This window comes from Oryzias latipes, chromosome 2, assembly GCF_002234675.1.
Source record: "Oryzias latipes chromosome 2, ASM223467v1".
Taxonomy (NCBI): Eukaryota; Metazoa; Chordata; class Actinopteri; order Beloniformes; family Adrianichthyidae; genus Oryzias; species Oryzias latipes.
Genome location: NC_019860.2, coordinates 5470271 through 5490242, shown reverse-complemented (window position 1 = coordinate 5490242; position 19972 = coordinate 5470271). Strand labels below are relative to the sequence as shown.

General features: G+C 42.2%; 2 protein-coding genes and 1 long non-coding RNA gene across 4 annotated transcripts in view; 1 reads left to right on the top strand and 2 right to left on the bottom strand.

Annotated features, from left to right (window-relative positions):
- Positions 1-19972, top strand: part of LOC101172629 (zinc finger protein 436-like) — a 1005429-nt gene that overhangs the window by 473370 nt on the left and 512087 nt on the right. The gene's annotated exons all lie outside the window — the stretch shown is intronic.
- The window catches only part of LOC110016657 (zinc finger protein 502-like), a 970715-nt gene that overhangs the window by 529178 nt on the left and 421565 nt on the right, over positions 1-19972 (bottom strand). The gene's annotated exons all lie outside the window — the stretch shown is intronic.
- LOC110014653 lies at positions 1150-16486 on the bottom strand. Its single transcript, XR_002289643.2, has 2 exons — positions 16437-16486; positions 1150-1219 (listed from the first exon to the last, which is right to left on the bottom strand). It is a non-coding gene; the product is annotated as an uncharacterized LOC110014653 (long non-coding RNA).

Here is a 19972-nt window from a genome sequence, read left to right as displayed (position 1 = left end):
TTTAAAATATTCACATTTTCTGAGATACAGAACTTTTTCCCTCCTGTAAAATAAAGTCTTTGACTGTGGTGCAGAGGTTGAGGTGTCGACCTCTTATCAGAAAAGTTTAGAATTTAGAAATTACACTAAATCCTTTATTACATTGTTTGTAAAGAGAAAGTCTGGTGAGTTCTCATGTGTCTGTTGAGATTAGATATTTGATTATAACTTTTTTTACATTCTTTACAAGAAAAAGGTTTTTCTCCTGTATGAGTTCTCATGTGTCTTTTGAGATGAAATATTTGATTAAAACTCTTTCTACATTCTTTACAACAAAAAGGCTTTTCTCCTGTGTGAGTTATCATGTGTACTTTGAGATGAGATATTTGATTAAAACTTTTTTTACATTCTTTACAAGAATAAGGCTTTTCTCCTGTGTGAGTTCTCATGTGTCTTTTGAGATTAGACATTGGATTAAAACTTTTTTTACATTCTTTACAAGAAAAAGGCTTTTCTCCTGTGTGAGTTCTCATGTGTGTTTTGAGACTAGATCTGCGACAAAAGCTTTTATCACATTCTTTACAGATATAACATTTTTCATTAGACCCAATTTCCATGTAGTCAGACGGGTTAGTAATTATTGTTGAGGGCTTACCAGACCTGAAAGAGGAAAGTTTCTCTTCTTTTTGAGATTGTTTGTATTTCTTACCCAAACTTGGCTTCTTGGGATTTTTTCTAACATCAGAGTCACACTGACTTTCTGACATTTGAGAGCTGTCCACACTTTGGACATGACTTCTGTCTCTTCTCTTCCTCTGATCTGTGGTCTGTGGGTCTGTCTCTTCATCTGTAGTTGATGTTGATTCTGTCTCTTCATCTGTAGTTGATGTTGATTCTGTCTCTTCATCTGTAGTTGATGTTGATTCTTCATGTTGGTTTCCTTCTTGATCCTGACTATCAGTTACATTAAAGCTCTGCTGATTGTTTAGATCTGCTTCACTGTTCTCATATTCCTCATAAGTAGGAATCTCCATCAAGGTATCAGTCTCCTGCTTCAGATCAAGCTGATCTTCATCCTGACTGATGCAGAGCTCATCTGGCTCCTCTTTAATCTGTGGAGGTTCTGGGTAACCCTGTTTCTCTTTATAATGTGAAGGTTCTTGTTCTTTCTGTTCCACTCTGAAGTTTCTCTGCTGGTTGCAGAGACCTTCCTGTTCAGCCATCCAATGCTGAGGGAGGCCTGCAGAAACACAAGAAGAGAGTCTTTTATGTGTTTTGATGACTTTGTGTGTTATAAAGAACAATAAAAATGTAAATAGTCTCAGTCAGAATATGTACAATATTTTTTTAATAAGTTTCTTCTGTTTTCTTTAGCACAGCAGCACAACATTGTGCTGAAAAACAAACCCTGCACCTCCCTTCTATGAGGAGAGCTGTGTCAGTCAATAAACTGACTGACAGTTTATGATAACGCTGCAAAAGGAGCATATATAAAATTAACAATAAAGGTCCCAAAACCAACCCTTGTGGTACACCAAAAGTGAGGGATGAAGAAGAGGACTTAAATTTGGAAAAAACAACAGAAAAAGATCTACCAGTCAGATAAGAGGATAACCAGTTTAAAGCAGAACCAGATAGCCCAAACCAATTTTTTGCCTGTCCAAAAGGACATAACGGTCAGTGTCAAAGGCTGTGGTCAAGTCCAGTAGCAGTAGCACAGAGCATTTTCCTGCATCACTCTGCATCAGGTTGTCATTAGTGACTCTGAGAATGGCTGTTTCAGTGGAGAGAGCTCTCAGAAGAGCTGGCGGAAAGTGATCAAAAATGCCATGACTGTCGAGAGCAGTTGTAAGTTTGTTAGCAACAACTTTCTAAAAATTTGGGCATGAATGGAAGATTAGAAATAGGTCTGTAACTGCTCAAGAGGGATGGGTCTAGACATCTTTGAGCAGAGATGTTGGCAGCAGAGAGCAAGAGGATGACTTCAATGTGCCTACCAATCTGACTACCGGTAGCTTAAAAGGAGAAACAGGTGAGAAGGTATCTAAAATCACGGGCAGAAGTGGACTGGGAAACGAACGAGAACCAGATCCAGAACCAGAACCAGAACCAGAACCAGCTGTGTGAAACAGAGAGCTCAATAACTTTTTTGATAAACGTTCAAATATGAACGCAAGTACCTCAATCATTTTGGATTAACACAGAGAGTAACCTACAAATGCATTTTAAAAGAAAAAAGATTGTTTGTTTTTTAATGCCTTTAAAAGAGAAATTCTCTCTTTGAGGTGTAAATGGAGACACAGCAGAGAGACGGATGCCAAGGGACCTTGAACAAAGTACATGCATCTGTAAAAATCAATAATCTCTCTAAGATGAATAAATATCTACATTTACAGTGGTGGACAAAATTTTTGGTACCCATCAGTTAAAGAAATAAAGTCCACAATGCTCACTAAAATGACTTGAAACATTCAAAAGTAACAATAAATTAAAATTTATTGAAAATTAAATAATCAAAATCAGCCATTACTTTTGAGTTGTTGATTAACATAATTATTTAAAAAAACAAACTAATGAAATAGGGCTGGACAAAAATGATGGTACCTCCATAAAACACTCAGAACTAATTGCCCAGGGGTCATGATGACCTCAGGTATGTCCTTTCATTGACATCACAGCTGTTTTCAAACCCATAATCAGTCAGTCTGCCTATTTAAATGGAGACAAATAGTCACGTTGCTGTTTGGTAAAAAGGTGTGTACCACACTGAATGTGGACAACAGAAAGCCATGGAGAGAATTGTCCCAGGACATTAGAAACAAAATTATAGACAAAAACCGTAAAGGTAAAGGCTATAAAACCATCTCTAAGCAGCTTGAAGTTCCTGTGACCACAGTGGCACATATTATTCAGAAGTTTAAGACCCACGGGACAGTAGGCAACCTCCCTGGACGTGGCCAGAAGAGGAACATTGATGACAGATTGAGGAGACGGATAGTTGGAACTGTATCCAAAGAGTCCAGAATAACCTCCAAAGATATTAAAGGTGAACTCCTAGATCAAGGTACATCAGTGTCAGATCGCACCATTCGATGATGTTTGAGCCAGAGTGGACTTCATGGGAGACGACTAAGGAGGACACCACTGTTGAAAGGAAATCATAAAAACGCCAGACAGCTCCCTTCTTCCCTATCCGGTGTGTTTTTGGGCTTTATCTTTTTGGGTTTCAACAGATTGATTGGTTTTAACCAAATGTACTCATACACCCGCGAGGTTCTGCTCCCAATGGGCAGATCCACTGTTTCGGACCATTTTCTGAGGACTGTACCAGTTGAACTACGTGACTGTGGACTGCTCCGGACAGAGTGGAGGCGCCACAGGCGGTGCATGAGGAAGCAAAAGAGGGGGAAGCTTCAAGGCATCCGTGCTAAGCTACCGAGAGAATACCGAGAGAATTTAGCTCCATATTGCTGGTAGTGGGCTGCACGGTGGCGCAGTGGTTAGCGCTCTTGCCTGACAGCAAGAAGGCCTCCGGTTCAAGTCCCGGCTGGGGGACGTGAAAAAACTACATCAAGGGGGGACCTTTCTGTATGGAGTTTGCATGTTCTCCCCGTGCATGCATGGGTCTCCGGCTTCCTCCCACCGTCCAAAAACATGCTTCATAGGTTAATTGGCAACTCTAAATTGTCCCTAGGTGTGAGTGTGAGAGTGAATGGGTGTGTGTTAGTGGACATTCTACCCTGCAACAGACTGGCGACCTGTCCAGGTTGTCCCCTGCCTTCGCCCACAAGTGGCCGGGATAGGCTCCAGCAGCCCCGTGACCCCGAAAGGGAAAAACGGTTAAGAAAATGAATGAATGAATTGCTGGTAGCAGTATACATCCCTCCCAGCTCCACCACCAACAGGAGTAAGGCTCTGTATTAACTACACCAGCACATCAGTGAGCAGCAGACAGCACACCCTAAAGCCTTCCTGATCCTGCCCGAGGACTTCAACCATGCAAACCCCAAGAGCGTGTTTCCACAACTCAATGGACAAATCAACTTCCCCACAAGAGGTAAAAACATCTTGGACAATGTTTACACCCCACACAATGGAACCTACAAAGCCCTTCCCCTCCCCCACCTGGGCGCCTCAGACCACACCATTGTAATGCTAATGCCAGCATACAGGCCAAAGGTGAAAGCCATCAGACCAGCTAAAAAGGTGGTTCAGGTGTGGCCTGAGGGATCTACTGAGGCTCTACAGGACTGCTTTGCCACCACTGACTGGAGTATATTCAAAGAAGTAGCCGCCTATAATGACATCACTGATCTCCAGGAGTACAGACACTGTCACATCCTACATGAGGAAGTGCATGGATGATGTCACAGTCACCAAAACCATCACCCTTCAAGCCAACCAAAAGCCATGGCTGACAGGAGACCTCCACAGACTCTGGAGGGAACAGAACGCTACCTTCAGAGCTGGGAATGAAGCTGGTTTAAGATCAGCCAGGGCCAACCTGTCACGAGGCATCAGGTTGGCCAAGAGGGAGTACTCCAGGAGGATGGCTGACCGCTTCAGAGACAGCAGGGACACCAGGAACCTGTGGCGGGCATTTAGACCATCACAGATTACAAACCCGCCCCACAGGCCTATGACGTTATCACGTGACAGCGTGAGGCGCTCACTGGGAAGGATTAAGCCACTAAGAGCCCCAGGACCAGACAACATTCCTGGCTGTGTCCTGAGGAACTGTGCTGACGAACTCACAGATGTCATCACCAACATCTTCAACCTCTCGCTGAGCCAGGCTGTTGTCCCCTCATGCTTCAAAGCCACCACCATCATCCCGGTCCCAAAGAAGTCTTTTCCCTTCCTGCTACAACGACTACTGCCCGATCGTTCTCACCCCCATTCTCATGAAGTGCTTTGAGCGGCTAGTCATGCATCACATCAAGTCTACCCCCCCCCCCCACCCACCCACCCCCCACCACCACCACCACCACTCTGGACCACTACTAGTTTGCATATCAGTCTAACCGATCGACCGATGATGCAAACTCAACAGCCCTCCATTCAGGCCTCACTCACCTGGAAACAAAAGACTCTCATGTCAGAATGCTGTTCATTGACTTCAGCTCCGCCTTCGATACCGTCATTCCCCAGCAGCTCATCCACAAGCTGGACCAGCTAGGACTCAACACCTCCCTGTGTAACTGGCTGCTGGACTTTCTGACAGGGAGACCACAGGCAGTTCGTGTCGGCAACAACATCTCCAGCACCATCAAAATGAACACAGGGGTCCCCCAAGGATGTGTGTTGAACCCCCTTCTCTTCACTCTGCTGACTCAAGACTGCACCCCAACATCAAGCTCTTCGTCAAGTTCGTGGATGACTCTATAGTGGTGGGTTTCATCAACAACAATGAGACCTAGAGCTGTGACGGTGTCAGATTTTTGATCACCGCGGTGATGAACCACCAGGGGGCACGGTTAACCGCAACCCCCCCAAAAGAAAAAAAAAAAAGAAAAATACAAAATCCCCCGGCGACCGCATTGGAAATAAATACAATTAAAAAGTACTATTCTTTATTAACAAATAACAGTAACAACTAACTACTACCTATCTAACTAATGTACTAACTATGTACCTGTTGTAGATTGACTGTGTGTGAGCGCGGAGCGTCTTGTGTAGGACTAGGAGGAAGGAGCGCACACGTGTTTTGGGGGTGCGTGTTGATTCCTCTGTTCTCTAGCTGCACGTGAGGCTTCACCTGTGCTCTCTGGTACAGACATCTTCTCAGAATATTATATATTGCCCAGTAATAAACAGATTGCAGACACTTTGTCACCTTTCTGGTAGCCATGAATCCTGACACCCATGAAGAACGCGGGGCAGGAGGCTTATACAGACACGTAACTTTGCGTTGCAAAAAATAGTTCCAAAACAAAATATGTAGTGATATTCATTGAAATCTAACAGTGCCGTTCATGTTTGGTGTTACAGAGCGAAGGAGAACAATAATACCCCCCCCCCCCAACACAAAATCCTCTGGCGCACTTAAGAACGCACGCAGCTTGTAACAGAAATGAATACAATGGAAATTAATAATTAGAGCGCAGTAAATTTGTCGTATTTCCTCGCGAGAGGGAAACTTCTGTTTTAGAATGAGGATGTGTGCTTCTGAAAGCGCACGCCTGTGTGTGTAACTGTAAAGGGAGCCGCGTGCCACGTGCAGTAGGAACGCGCACCGACAAGAGACAGTGACAGGCGCGGTAAGAGAGGAGAGAACAGTCTGAAAGAAAGAAGTTAAGTCTGAACACAGGACTAACAGAAAAAGTAAATTATCAGCAAAGATGAATTTGTTTAATGTGTTTATTATAGTTCCAATAACGCACCATATGCAGAACTTAAAAAATAAAACAAAAAAAGTGTGGTGATGCGGTTATCATCACAGCCCAAATGAGAACACCTACAGAAGTGGGGTGAGCAGGCTGGCTCTGTGGTGCAAAGATAACAATCTCCACCTTAATGTGGAGAAGACAAAGTAGATGGTGGTGGACTTTAGGACTCACATCCAGCACGCTCCACTGATCGTCAATGTTTCTGCTGTGGAAAGGGTGAGCTGCACCAAGTTCCTGGGGGTGCACATCTCTTGTCTTGGAACCACAACACTGCATCACTGGCCAAGAAATCCCGACAACGCCTGTACTTCCTCCGCAAACTGAAGAGGGCCAGAGCTCCTTTCCCCATCATGCAGACCTTCTACAGGGGCGCCATCGAGAGCATCCTGACCAGCTGCATCACTGTGTGGTACAGAGCCTGCACCATGTCCTGCCGGTAGACTCTGCAACACATTGTGAAAACAGCTGAGAAAGTCTTCGGTGTCCCTCTCACTGGCCTCTCAGACATTTACCACTCCCGCCTCACCCGCAAAGCCATCAGGATTGCAGGGGACCCCTCCCACCCATCCCAGAGACACTTCAGCCTGCTGCCCTCAGTGAGGAGACTGCAAAGTCTCCAGGCCAGAACCAGTAGACAAGGGCAAAAGTAATCGGAAAGAACGCCTGACCGGAAGAAAAACACGTCATGTAAACGCGCCGTTCAGAATAGTCTGCCCCGATCGGACTCGTTGGGATCAAAATTTCTTCCCGATTGAGATAGGTGGGTTATACCGATTGTTGATCCGATCGTTGTTCATGCAAACGGTTCATTCCAATAGTGTGTCACTACTGCTCTGGTTTACGTCATGCATAGACGGCATTTCCCTCCAGAGAAAACTTTGGAGCTCAAACAGGACCAACCAGCTGCTCCGAGAATGCCCGGTGCAAAGCTCCGCTCTCGCCCCCCTGGCTCTTCACCTCTCCCCTTTTACACCCCTTACGAGGGGGATCCTGGGGCGGAGCGCTTCGTGCCCCGTAACGTCTGGACCCTGGGCGGTCCGGGTTCGGGTGCCAGCGGACGGAGCGAACTGTGTCTCTAAGCAGAGCAGCCGGATTTAATGTGTGTTTGAGGGGAGGGGAGGATGCTTTGTTACGTGTGCGTTTTGTGTGGGAGAATTCGGACTGCGAGCTGTCCCGCCACTCTGTCTGGGTTAGCGGCTGCCTAACTCACTCAGGAGAACCATGTGTCGGAGCAGAGCTTGGACCGCCAGGTCAAACAGCAGCTTTGGGGCAGTGTGAGCTTTTCAAAGCAGAAATGTCCAAACAATCATGTGGATTTGTCTTTCCAGTCGTGTACCGACAAAATAAAGGCTGATGTTATTCCCACATATTTACGTGCAGGCAGAATGCAGATTGCAGCGTTTTCCGCATGGATTATTTTGCATTCATCAAGGCTAATGTAACCGCGTGTTAGCCTTCTCCTGGTAGAGGCTAACACGTTCACAAAAAAGCACTGACCACACGGATTAAAAATCAAATGATGGGCGTACAGGTGGTTTATAATATTCATTACATTAATAAAAGCACGTTTGGAAGATCGTCTCGTAGATTACCGAGCTACTGCATAAATGTATACGAAAACAAGGTTTGTTTACAACGAGTCACATTTCCGCTTCCGGTATTTTCATCACTACTGCGCATGCCCAAATGAATATTCCGATGGAAAGTGTGACCCATGTGAACGTTTGTTCTAATCGGCTTTGCAGCATCTGGCACAGGATGTCTTGAAGTTGTGCCAGGTCAAATGAAATCTCCAGATTATCAAGGCATTCTGGATAGAAATCTGCTGCCTGGTGTCATAAAACTTGGTCTCAGTCACAGGTCATGGGTCTTCCAACAGGACAACGATCCAAAACACAGCCAAAAAACCCAAGAATGGCTCAGAGAAAAGCGTTGGACTATTTTGAAGTGGCCTTCGATGAGCCCAGATCTGAATCCCATTGAACATCTGTGGAAGAAGCTGAAACATGTCATTTGGACAAGACATTCGTCAAACCTGAGACAACTTGAGCAGTTTGCTCATGAGGGGTGGGCCAAAATACCTTTGGACAGGTACGGAAGACTCATTGACAAATACAGAAACCGTTTCATTGCAGTATTTGAATCAAAAGGTTGTGCAACAAAATATTAAGTTATAGGTACCATCATTTTTGTCCAGCCCTATTTCATTAGTTTGTTTTTAAAATAATTCTATTAATCAACAAATCGAAAGTAATGACTGAATTTAATTATTTATTTATTAATAGATTTTAATTTATTGTTACTTTTGAATGTTTTAAGTCATTTCAGTGAGCATTGTGGACTTTCTTTAACTGAGGGGTACCAACAATTTTGCCCACCACTTTATATAAGCTGGTCATGAAGAATAAACATTTTGTGAGAAAGTATATCTTTAGTTTATCTTATTTTATACATTTTTTCAGATTTTAATAGATATATGAATCATAATAAAGGTGCTCATTAGCTCTAAAGATACTGAAGCTGTTGTCACCAAATTTTCTGACTAATCATAACCTGTTTGTCCTACTACAAAGGAGATTACTATATATCAATAAATAATCTTTTCTAAATGCTTATTTAAATATGAATCATGCTTGGTCCAAAATGCTTATAGCTCTAAAGATACCAAAAATAATAAAGTAATGTTCTAATATAAACTTTGTTGTCAGTAACAACAAATCCATTGCCATTCTGAGCCAGGCTACAGTGATTTGTCAACGTTGGTCTGAGTCACGTTTTTAGAGCAACTACAGTCTCCATTCATGATGATCTTGTTCAAAGTCCACGCCCCTTTCACTGAAAGCTGCTAGGGAGAATTTGTCAATCAAACATTCGAGGTGGGGCCAGCAGGCACCACATGCTTTTACTGAGGCATCTGATTGGTCAGTTTATAACTTGTAAAACTGGTGATCAAGAAAAGATATTATGGAAAGAAATTAAGATTAGCAAGATGATTTCTAAACATCCTCTCTGTCTTCCATGCATTGTAATGAGATATACACAGACAGAAATGTGAAGGTATCTGCTGTAAATCCAATTATTGCTCATATCCGTGTTTATGAATGATTTATCATTTGCGTTATTTCTTTCCTACATATTAATTATTTTGTTCTGAACAAAATATATTTTCATGGGAAATAATTAATTTGTTTCCACAAATTAATTATTATTGTGATGCTGTAGCATTAGGAATATAACGATTAATGCTACAGCATGAATGGATTTATTTTCCCACAAACCAAACTGATCAACCTGTCTGAGGCAAATTATGAATTGAATTGAATCTACCTATACAAAATAAGATAAACTGATAACATATAATGGAAAATACAATTAGGATTGGGTCATGGTAGGTGTATTTTTTTTTTTTAAACTTGTCCTGTCCAACAGCTGGGCAGGCAGATGACAATTGAGGGCCTCTTGTGTCGGACATATTTTACCTTAACAGGGGTTGTTAATCTTCAGACAACCAAAGGTATGTCTGAATAAACCCCTTTTGTAATTGAGCACAAACTTTATTGATTTCAATAATGTTTGAAAATCTTTGGTGTTGGACCGGACAGAAAAGGAAAGGAGGGAAGAAGAGAGAGAGATGTTATAAAGGGGGGAGGAGGGTGATAATAGGAGGGGGGGGATAAGACCTTGAAGCAGCATAAAGCAACAAGTTTACTGGTTGTTTATCATTACGGTAAGGTTCAAATGTAGTTCAAAGGGGGGGGGGCTTGTCCACACACACACTCAAATGTTATCAACACACCTGCTAGCTGCAAAAATGTCCACATGTCAATAATGTACACAAAACACAGTGTTCACACACGCATCCTTATGCCTTTAAACCAACTAGTGTGAGATATTTCATTCAATCACGCAAGGGGTAGGGGTACCACCAAAGGGTAGGTGTATTTTATTAGAATGTAAAAACGACCAAGTACATCCCAGCAGACAACACACATTTGATGAAACAATAACTGATCAATCCATCATTCCGTGGCGGCCATGGTGCAGCGGTAGGGCGGTCGACCCATGATCATAAGATTGCAGGTTCGATTCCCGCCTTGCACGCCCATGTGTCGAAGTGTCCTTGGGCAAGACACTCCACCTTGCCTCTGGTGGGAGGTTGGCGCCAGTGTTCGGCAGCGGAGCCGCCATCAGTGTGTGAATGTGTGTGTGCATGGGTGAATGGGACTGTGACTGTAAAGCGCTTTGGGCCTTCGTAAGAAGGTAGAAAACGCTATATAAGTATACGCCATTTTTACCATTCCAGTCATTGAGTGCCTTGCAAAAGTATTCGGCCCCTTGGAGGGCTGCACGATATGAGGAAAACTGGCAAATACGATATTAGTGATTAATAGGGGTGTAACAGTACACATAGTTGGACGGCACTTTCGGATCAGTCCAGTCTTGTACCATTTCGTTTTTTCGGTTTTCTTTATCAAATCAAATCAAAATAAAGGCTGATGTTATTCCCAGACATTTACGTGCAGCCAAGATGCAGATTACAGCTTTTCCCGCATGGTCCTGGATTTTGTGTCCATAAAAAGGGTAATGCTGTTAGCGTGTGTTAGCCTTCTCCTATCCCTTCTTCCAGCTCCGTTCTTCCACAAAAAAAGCACTGACCACGCAGAATAAAAAACAGGGCTCGACATAGCTATTTGTTCGCTGGCCCGGTCCACCTCGCTCGAGCAGTACGGACCACAAGAATATATTTTTCACTTGTCTGCCCGGGCCACTAAAATATCTAACGGTTAATATATTTTTCACCTTTTTTTCAATAAAGTATAGTGTGCGAAAACGAGTCTTCATAATTTACTTTTTCTGCTAGTCCTGTGTTCAGACTTCAAGGGTTTCTATGGGAAACCTTTTGTCATTCTTCTTCTTCTCTCCCGCCCCCGGACCGGGGGCATTCCCCCCCCCCGGACCCCCCTAAATTTGCAAGCACCTGCGGAGCGGCGAGGCACGCTGTGCGCGGTGTCGGGCCAGTACCTTTTAGGCAGGGCCAGTAACTTTCAAAAACTACTGGCCCTGTGGGCCAGTGCAAATTTCTGGGCTATGTCAACCCCTGAAAATAAAACGATGAGCGAACAGGCGCTTCATAATATTCATTACATTAATAAAAAGCATGTTTGGAAGATCGTCTCGTTATTACCGAGCTGCTGCATAAATGTATGCGGCAGCCGTTTGTTTACAACGGGACTCATGTCCTCTTCCGGGATATTTTAACACTACTGCGCATGCCCTAATGATTCATTCCGACCGAGACTGTGGCCCATGTAACCGCGGCTAGTGTTCGCTGTTGCGGTGCGTCACGTGGCCAAATTAATAAGCAGGAGAAAACATTTGTGGAACGCTCCTCAAAGGGAAAAACCCTACAAATCTAAAAGTACATTTAAAAAGCGCACACAAAAACGCAAATCAACAGTACCTAGACAAGCTAGCCTGTCGCCCGCCCTCCCCCGAAAAAGAAGCGAGAGCAGATAACGTAATGCTGTTATCGGCTGTTGTATTTTAATTTAAGGATAGTTGTCCTTGTGTCCTCTGAATAATAAGTGTTTCAAAATGTATCTTTGATCTAGTTTTTATCATACAAAAATTATTCTGGTGATTTTGAATCATGCACCTGAGAAATATCCTAATTTACCAAAAAAAAAAAAGAAAGAAAAAACTAAAACTAATAAAAACTAAACTAAAACGAAGCAATTTCAAAAAATAAAAACTAATAAAAAACTAGTAAAGCCGCCTCTAAAAACTAATTAAAACTAAATAAATTTAAAAACAAAAATTCAAAACGAAATAAAAACTAAAACTAATAAAAAATCCGAAACTATTATAACCTTGGTCCGTACTGCTGGAGCGAGCTGGACCGGGCCAGCGGACAAATGGCTATGTCGAGCCCTGCAAACAATTCAATTCAATTCAATTCAATTTTATTTGTATAGCCCAAAATCACAACAGTCGTCTCGATGGGCTTCGAAGTAAAACATGAACTCAAAAGGATCACGAATACAAAGAGTTCAATAGGAAAATACTAAAATGAACTAACAAACTGACTAAGGTATACTGGCATCCCTGCCCTTAGACCCCCCATCGCGGTAAGGAAAAACTCCCAAAAAAAACGGATTCCGGAAAAAACGAAGAAAACCTCAGGGGTGCCCACATGAAGGAGGGATCCTCCCCCAGGATGGACAGGCGATTTACCAGAACTCTTAGAGAAGAATTAACTTATCTAAATCTACAACTACATATATAAAGTCCAGCAGACGAGCTTCATCCAGCTGTGGTTGGGGGGACAGTCAAAGGCGCGAGTCGACCGGGAGACAGGAACCACATCCAAGTGTAGGAGCAGGAGCAGAGACGAGGTACTCGGTCAGGTTAGGTACAGAGCAGAGACGAGCCAGAGACCTTCATTACAGACATTACAGACCTTCAAAACACAGCCCAAGCAGTGGCTGAAAGCAAAACAGTCCTGTAGCCACTGACTTTTAATTTTCATAATGTACAACCTTTTTGTGTTCTTATTGTATTTGTGACTCTGTCTGTTGTTTTGTCCTGTTTTATGTTTCCTGCCTAGGGACTATGGATGCAAATTAGCATCATTGCTATAATCCAGCATGTTTACGCAGGGCTCCAGACTAACTTTTTTCACTAGGAGCACAGTGGCCCCTAACTGAAAATTTTAGGGGCACAACCAGAAAATTGAGGGGCGCATACCGTAAATCAACATGCTAACCAAATCTAGTAATTTCCTCTGTATTACTAATAAATACTTTAATAATAGATGCAGAAATTACAATGTGCTGTTTCAAATTCAGTGTCACATTTTATTCTGCACTTTTGAAGATGCAACAAGAAGTTAAACTGACAAAAGCATCGCTGTCATGACAGTACAAATAAGTAAAGAAAACGGATGGAAATTTATCTTTGTGACACCAAATAGGTGCAGCCAAGATGATCAATAAGTGTGTTTGAGATCACCCAGGTGAACTCAACGCTGCGCAGATCACCTGGTGTGTGAAATATATTTTTGTTTTTGCTCCAACATCAACTGTCAATCATCACAAAAATATTGCGGGAAAGGGGTGGGAGCAAGGGGCAAACCTACCCGGACACAGCTGGAAACTGAACTGACTGAAAGCTGCCCTACAGACTACAAAACAATGCATTATGGGACATGTGTCCTTATGGTTTTTGTAGTTGAGTGATTAAAATAATTTAAAATACCAATTCATTAAAAAAGGCTACATACATCACAAAACATTAAAATAATCATAAAATATATAATAACACAGATCATACTAAGGGGGAGAGGAATATTAAAACTAAATTGAATGTTAAGGACTCCAATTTCCTGTTGTCCTTCAGTCTTGCTGCAGATTCGCTTTCATCTCACAGCCCCCCCGGCCTGGTGTCCCCAACGACCCAGGCGAGGTGATGGTTCATCTCAAACACGTCTATCGTTGCATTTTCCCCACGTATTTTCAGTGAGTCTAAAACTAATGTTGTTTTTGCTGGAGCGTGTTTAAAGTTCAAGCCCCGTTAGCTGTCACGCATGTAGGTGAGGGATATTTATTCTCCTCAGCTGACCCGACTCCCGCGGGACGGTGTGTTGCCATAACGGCCGTGCATAACCGTTTGATGCGCCGCCGTAACCAAAACCCAAACCTTCCTCCGGTTCTGTGCGGCCCAGAGAAAAGTTCAGCACGGACTGCATGTATTTAGAAAATTACGAGCGAATAAACACGTTCTAAAGGAAAGTAAGGAACTCCTTAATGTGGTCCGGGGAGGGGGCTGTCAGGTTTCCTGCTTTCAAACCCTGTCATTGTCACGCCCCCAAGAGTCATATACCCCACTGTGATTGGTTGGTCAGCTTCGCGCACGACAATGAAAAAGTGTCATTCATACAAACTGGCGGGCTGCAGTAACATTAAACCTTCATATTAAGGCGGGGACCGCAAAATATCATCTTGGGGGCCGCAAATAGCCCACGGGCCGCGAGTTTGAGACCCCTGCTGTACACTCTGGCACTGGTACACTAGCCGCAGGTCGGAAGAACGAATCAATAGTTCGCTTGCTCATAGCTCAGACGCACATATCAGGTTGTGATATTTGTCTCCGTTTCCTTCCCACAGATGTTTACGCGCACTCGATTATCTCTAGGCCCCTCCCCCTCCACGCATTTTAGCCACTCACAGTGGCTTTCCCTATTCTTCTCACACGCAGTGGGCTCCTCACACACAGGCATCACGCGAGAGTGTACGTGCTCGCGTTTCATGAGTATGTGCGCGAGTGTGTGTGTCTGCCTGCGTGCGCTTGCGTCTCATTGATTATTTCATTGATCATTGACGTGCCCCTTCCACGTTTAATGTTTAAAAAATACGTAGGGTGGGGGAGGCAAATTTACTGGTCGCGCATATGCGACTGGATGTAAAATTCAGTCGCACACTCTCAAATTTTGGTCGCAAAATGCGACCAATTGCTCGCAGTCTGGAGCCCTGTTACGCCTATCATTGTTTGATAGAGGTTCATTAATGTGCACTGTCCCTATTAAATAAGCCTAAATAAATAAACCTGTTACTAATCCAGTTGATTTGGTTCTCCATCTGTGTCTAAGTGATCTAAAAGCATTGTTTTTATATTTAGAGCTCTAAGCAACCAAACAGTTGTCTATATAAAAGACCTTTTACAATTGTGCACTTTTAGCATGTCTCTGAGTACATGTGACCAATGTTTGGTGGATTTACACAGACTTTGTTTAAAACTGAAGGTGAGACTTTGGAGAAGTGGCTTTATTGTTCTGGAGTTCTTTGTTTCGTCCACTGAAAAGTTGAATTGGTGATTGATTTTAAAAAGGGTCAAAGTTACAGCGCTGCGTGAATGGACCCCTTATGACCCCATAGTGGAAAAAAGCTCATTGTGAGAAGCGATGATCACTCAAACATGATTTTTTTATCAAGTCTAAAAAATAAAAACGGATGACAGATCCAGTACTTATTGTTGTCACGTCCCACGTTTTACTGTCTTTCCCTCTGCACTATGGAACATGTCCCAGGTTGTGGACCCCTGAAATGTTTTGTGGTGTTAAGAAGTTAGTGGTCAACAGTTCTTTGGATTGTTCAGAAAATTCTGACATAAGAAAAATTCAAAAAGCCACTTTAGTTGTAACTTGATCTTTTTCTGAACTACAATGTCACAGATTTCAATAAAATACCTCAAAATCAGGCTTTTCAGAGCAATTATTACGTTAGATTGATTAAAAATAGATTCATTAGATTACTTAAAAACAGACAATGATTGATTAATGACATGACAGCTCTAATTACACTGTCATAGTTATTTTTTTTATAAATTTTTAAAAGCTACATTTTATAAATAACTGTCTTAAAATCCAGAAAGACAGAAATAAAAAGTATTTTGTTTAACAGTGAAGTGGAACTTTGTGGCTCTTGTTGGGTTTTGGTCTGGAAGAAACTGGATCAAATGGTTCTTTAGTGTTTTAGAGTTTATATTTTTGAATTAAGCTGTTTTTCACTGATGTGTTCAGGTTGGAATCTTCTCTGTCTGCAGATCCATGAGCAGGACCCTGACCCTTTGGGTTTTAGCTTGAAATGTAGTTTTGGAAATAGAAGCTGTCTGAATGTCTGGAATTGGAGACATGGAGACATCAAAGAGGTTTAGATGGATTTTGGGTTTGACAGAGAAATCTGCTGAAAAGAACTGAACTACAAACTTAGAACCACAGACGAAAAAACAGATTGCACTTTTTTATCTGCTAACAATTTTCTCTTTGATCTGTTAAGGTTTCCTGTTTGTCGTTAGCTGGAGGGACTAACTAAGATCATGTGATTTGAAGAATGTTGTCGGCTGCACTGACCAATAATGTCTTCTGTCTTTTCAACTGGAAGGGACAGAAGAGACTCTTCCAGGACACGCTGTTGATGGACTGCATGTTTGGAGAGCTTGAAGCTCAAGATAGAACCGTTGTTGAAGTGAACATACCGATAGTGTGGAGATGAAGATCAGAGTCACACTGACCTGCTGACATGTGAGAGTTGTCCACACTTTGGACATGACTTCTGTCCCTCCTCTTCCTCTGATCTCTGTTTTGTGGGTCTGTCTCTTCATCTGTAGTTGATGTTGATTCTTCGCGTTGGTTCCCTTCTTCATCCTGACTATCAGTTACATTAAAGCTCTGCAGTTCCTCTTTAATCTGTGGAGATTCTGGTTCCTCCAGTTCCTCTTTAATCTGTGGAGGTTCTGGTTCCTCCTGTTCCTCTTGAATCTGTGGAGGTTCTGGTTCCTCCTGATCCTCTTGAATCTGTGGAGGTTCTGGTTCCTCCTGTTCCACTCTGAAGTTCCTCTGCTGGTTGCAGAGATCTTCCTCTTCAGTCATCCAATGCTGGGGAAGGACTACAGGGACACAAACACAACAAGGAGCCTTTTATACGTTTCCAGGACTTTTGGGTTTTTTCAAGCATCAATAAACTCTGTGATCATTGGAGAAAATGTCTGAGGAGTCTGGAGGACCACAAGAGATTAGTTGAAACAATAAATATAGATGCCATTAATTTATTTAATAAATGTGTCATTAATTTCTTAAAATTGGAAATAAAAAATCAAAATTGTCATTAACACGTCAATGATCCCTCATGAATCATGTGTGACACATGTTACTGGCATCTGCGCTTATGGCGCACAGTCAGGACTTGAACACCCCAGGGGTGTGGTTCCAACAGCACAAGCAGCTGCTCCAGATGTGTACATTGGAATGTGTACACAAGTGGCTTCTGGACAGTTGTGGACAGGTAATGACCAAGTCCATAGTGTGTCCTCTGTTGTGAGCAGCTGTGGGACATTTTTGAAATCAGTGAAGAACTCACAATTGTGACATCATCAATGTTGTCCACATGTCAATCAAAATCACAAATGACTGAAATCCTATTCTACCAGATGTGAAGTGAAGATAAAAATGGAGAGACATCTTTTATAAAGCAGGAGAGGGTGGGTGGTCTGTAGACAGCAACAATAGTAGAGGTTTTAGGGCCGGGCAGTACGGGCAATTACCCAGGGTGCAAATGTATCAGGGGGGCGCCATTCCCGTGCTTGGAAGACAATGAAAAATCTGCGTCTCAATCAGTTCTTTATTATCTCTTAAATCACATACTTTGGAATGGCCTAAAACCTGTGAATTGCTGCATCTGCACGGTCCTATCTTTGAGAAGGGAAAAGGGAGGGGTTGTGGGCCCAGGCAGCGTGCCATCATGGCATGCCTTTAGGTGACTCAGCTCATATTATTAAAAGTCATTCTTTATTAAATATTGTAGACATTTTTATGACCTTTTATTTTACATATAAATGTATTTTTGACGTCTGCTGTGGTTTAGTTGGTGTCAGTATTTGACATAAAGACAGCAAGTAATGCAGGAAAACAGCTGCACTTAATGAGATCATTAATAAACTATAGATCATTTGTTAATGAAAGTATTGAGGCTTATGGAGGATTTTTTATGTTGGTGTTGCAAAATATAATTGGGAAAATGTCAAATATTTTGAAGTAATCCCACTGATGAGTTCTATGATTTAAATTTTTATGTTTTATATTTATGTGTTTGTTTTGCAGCATGTTCATATTAGTATAATTTGGACAGAATATATTTTTATGGAGAGCCAAATTTTATATTATTTAAGGTTTAACTTGATTTATTCTGGATTAGTATTCCTTTCTGTTTTTATTCATTTTCAGTTCAGTTTAAGTGTTTTCAGCAAATGTATATCTTTTTCGGCCCGAAACCTAAGCAGGTTTTGGATTTAGGCCCCTTGTGCAACTAAGTTTGGCGTCCCTGTTATAGGAGTTTATTAATTTATATATTTTTCTGCTTTTTTTATTTTTTGTAAAATGGACAAATAAAGATAGAGAACACAAAAGGAAGTCATCAAATTTGTATGTGTGCGCGGGGAAGGTAACTCGCCCGGGAGTAAGTTAGTGTAGAACCACCACTGAGTGACAGACGGGTCACCAAAAAGAAAAGCATGAAGCTCAAAGGTCTTCTCTGTTTGTTTGATGAAGGTCGCATACCTATGTGGTGTAGCTGCAGCTGTGGTTTCCAGATGACATCCAGCAGTCTGCGCTGACGACAGAGCTCCTGCTCGTACTGGACGATGGTTCCTTCACAGAGTCTGCAGATTTCTTCAGCAGCAGCAGCTAGTCGCTCGCTGATCAACTCTCTCAGAGACTGAAGGGAAGACATGGTTCCTGCTCCGATCTTCAGCTCCAACTCCCACAAACACCGCCGTCCTCTTCGCTGCAGCTCCGATCGTTCATCTGCTAGTCTCACAATCACAGCAATCCACGTTGTCTTTCCGTTCAACACTTCTTCACTCATTTACGACACTTTGGAAAATACTGAGAGTTCCCACACGAACCACGTATCGACCTTTCTGTCCAAAAACCTCACAAACGTCCCAACAAAACACCACCGACCTCTAAACACAAGCTAACGCTGCTAGCCTGCTAACAAGCTAACACTGCTAGCGCCTCGTGCTGTTCTTCTTTGTTTGGCTAACAGCGTCATGGTGCTTTAGCGCCGCCAGCTGGTCTGGAGTGTTGTCTGTCGCTCACATTATTATGTCGATGGCTGCATAAAATTGCTTTTTTTCACCTTTACTGGCAAATAAAAGAGAAAGTGGCAGTTTTCATTAACAAAATTATGGTGTGTCTAATATTTTTCGACCAGATGGAGAAGGGGGAATGGGACGTGACTTCCGGTTCTGGGTAATGATGTGTTTTTGTTTTTTTATTTTTTTTTATTTGAACTTTAAACATACACATAATAACAACACACAAAAAAGAGAGAGAAAAGAAAATCTTCTTCCACTTCTCCCATCAGGGGTCGCCACAGCGAACAAGTCGCATGGTAAATTTGGCAATGTTTTACGCCGGATGCCCTTCCTGACGCAACCTTCTCTAACCGGGCTTGGAACCGGCAGAGGTAGAGAAGGGAACAGGGAGCAGCCTGGAGTCGAACCCGGGTTTCACGGACGGAAGGCGCCGCAAACCAGCACGAGCTAAACTGGCTCAAGAAAATAAATAAATAAAACAAAATATATAGAATTGTAGTTTACAATACTAGGGATTGTGATACAGCTTGTCATCTTCAATGAAAACACACAGTTTTATTGCATTTTTGTTTTTCATCAATGTCAGAGATTTAAAATATAAACTGATTTCTTTATGAAATGTATTGAATAATGGTTTCGTTTTTAAGAATCTGCACTTATGAATGAAAAAATTTACCAGATATTAATAAGGTATTGAATGTCAAATCAAATAGATTATCACCAGAAACTACTCCAAATAATATAATGTGCTTTTGTAGTTGAATAGAAATAGGAAAGGGAAACTTTGAGGAGCACCAAAAAAAGAAATCCTCCCAAAAACTGTAAACATACATACATTCAAAAAACAAATGATCAAGTGTGGCAATATTTATATCACAAAAAAAAGTTATTTTCTGGAAAACCAAAACGTATGTGTAACAGTTCTTTGCACGGATAGACTGCATTCATTATTT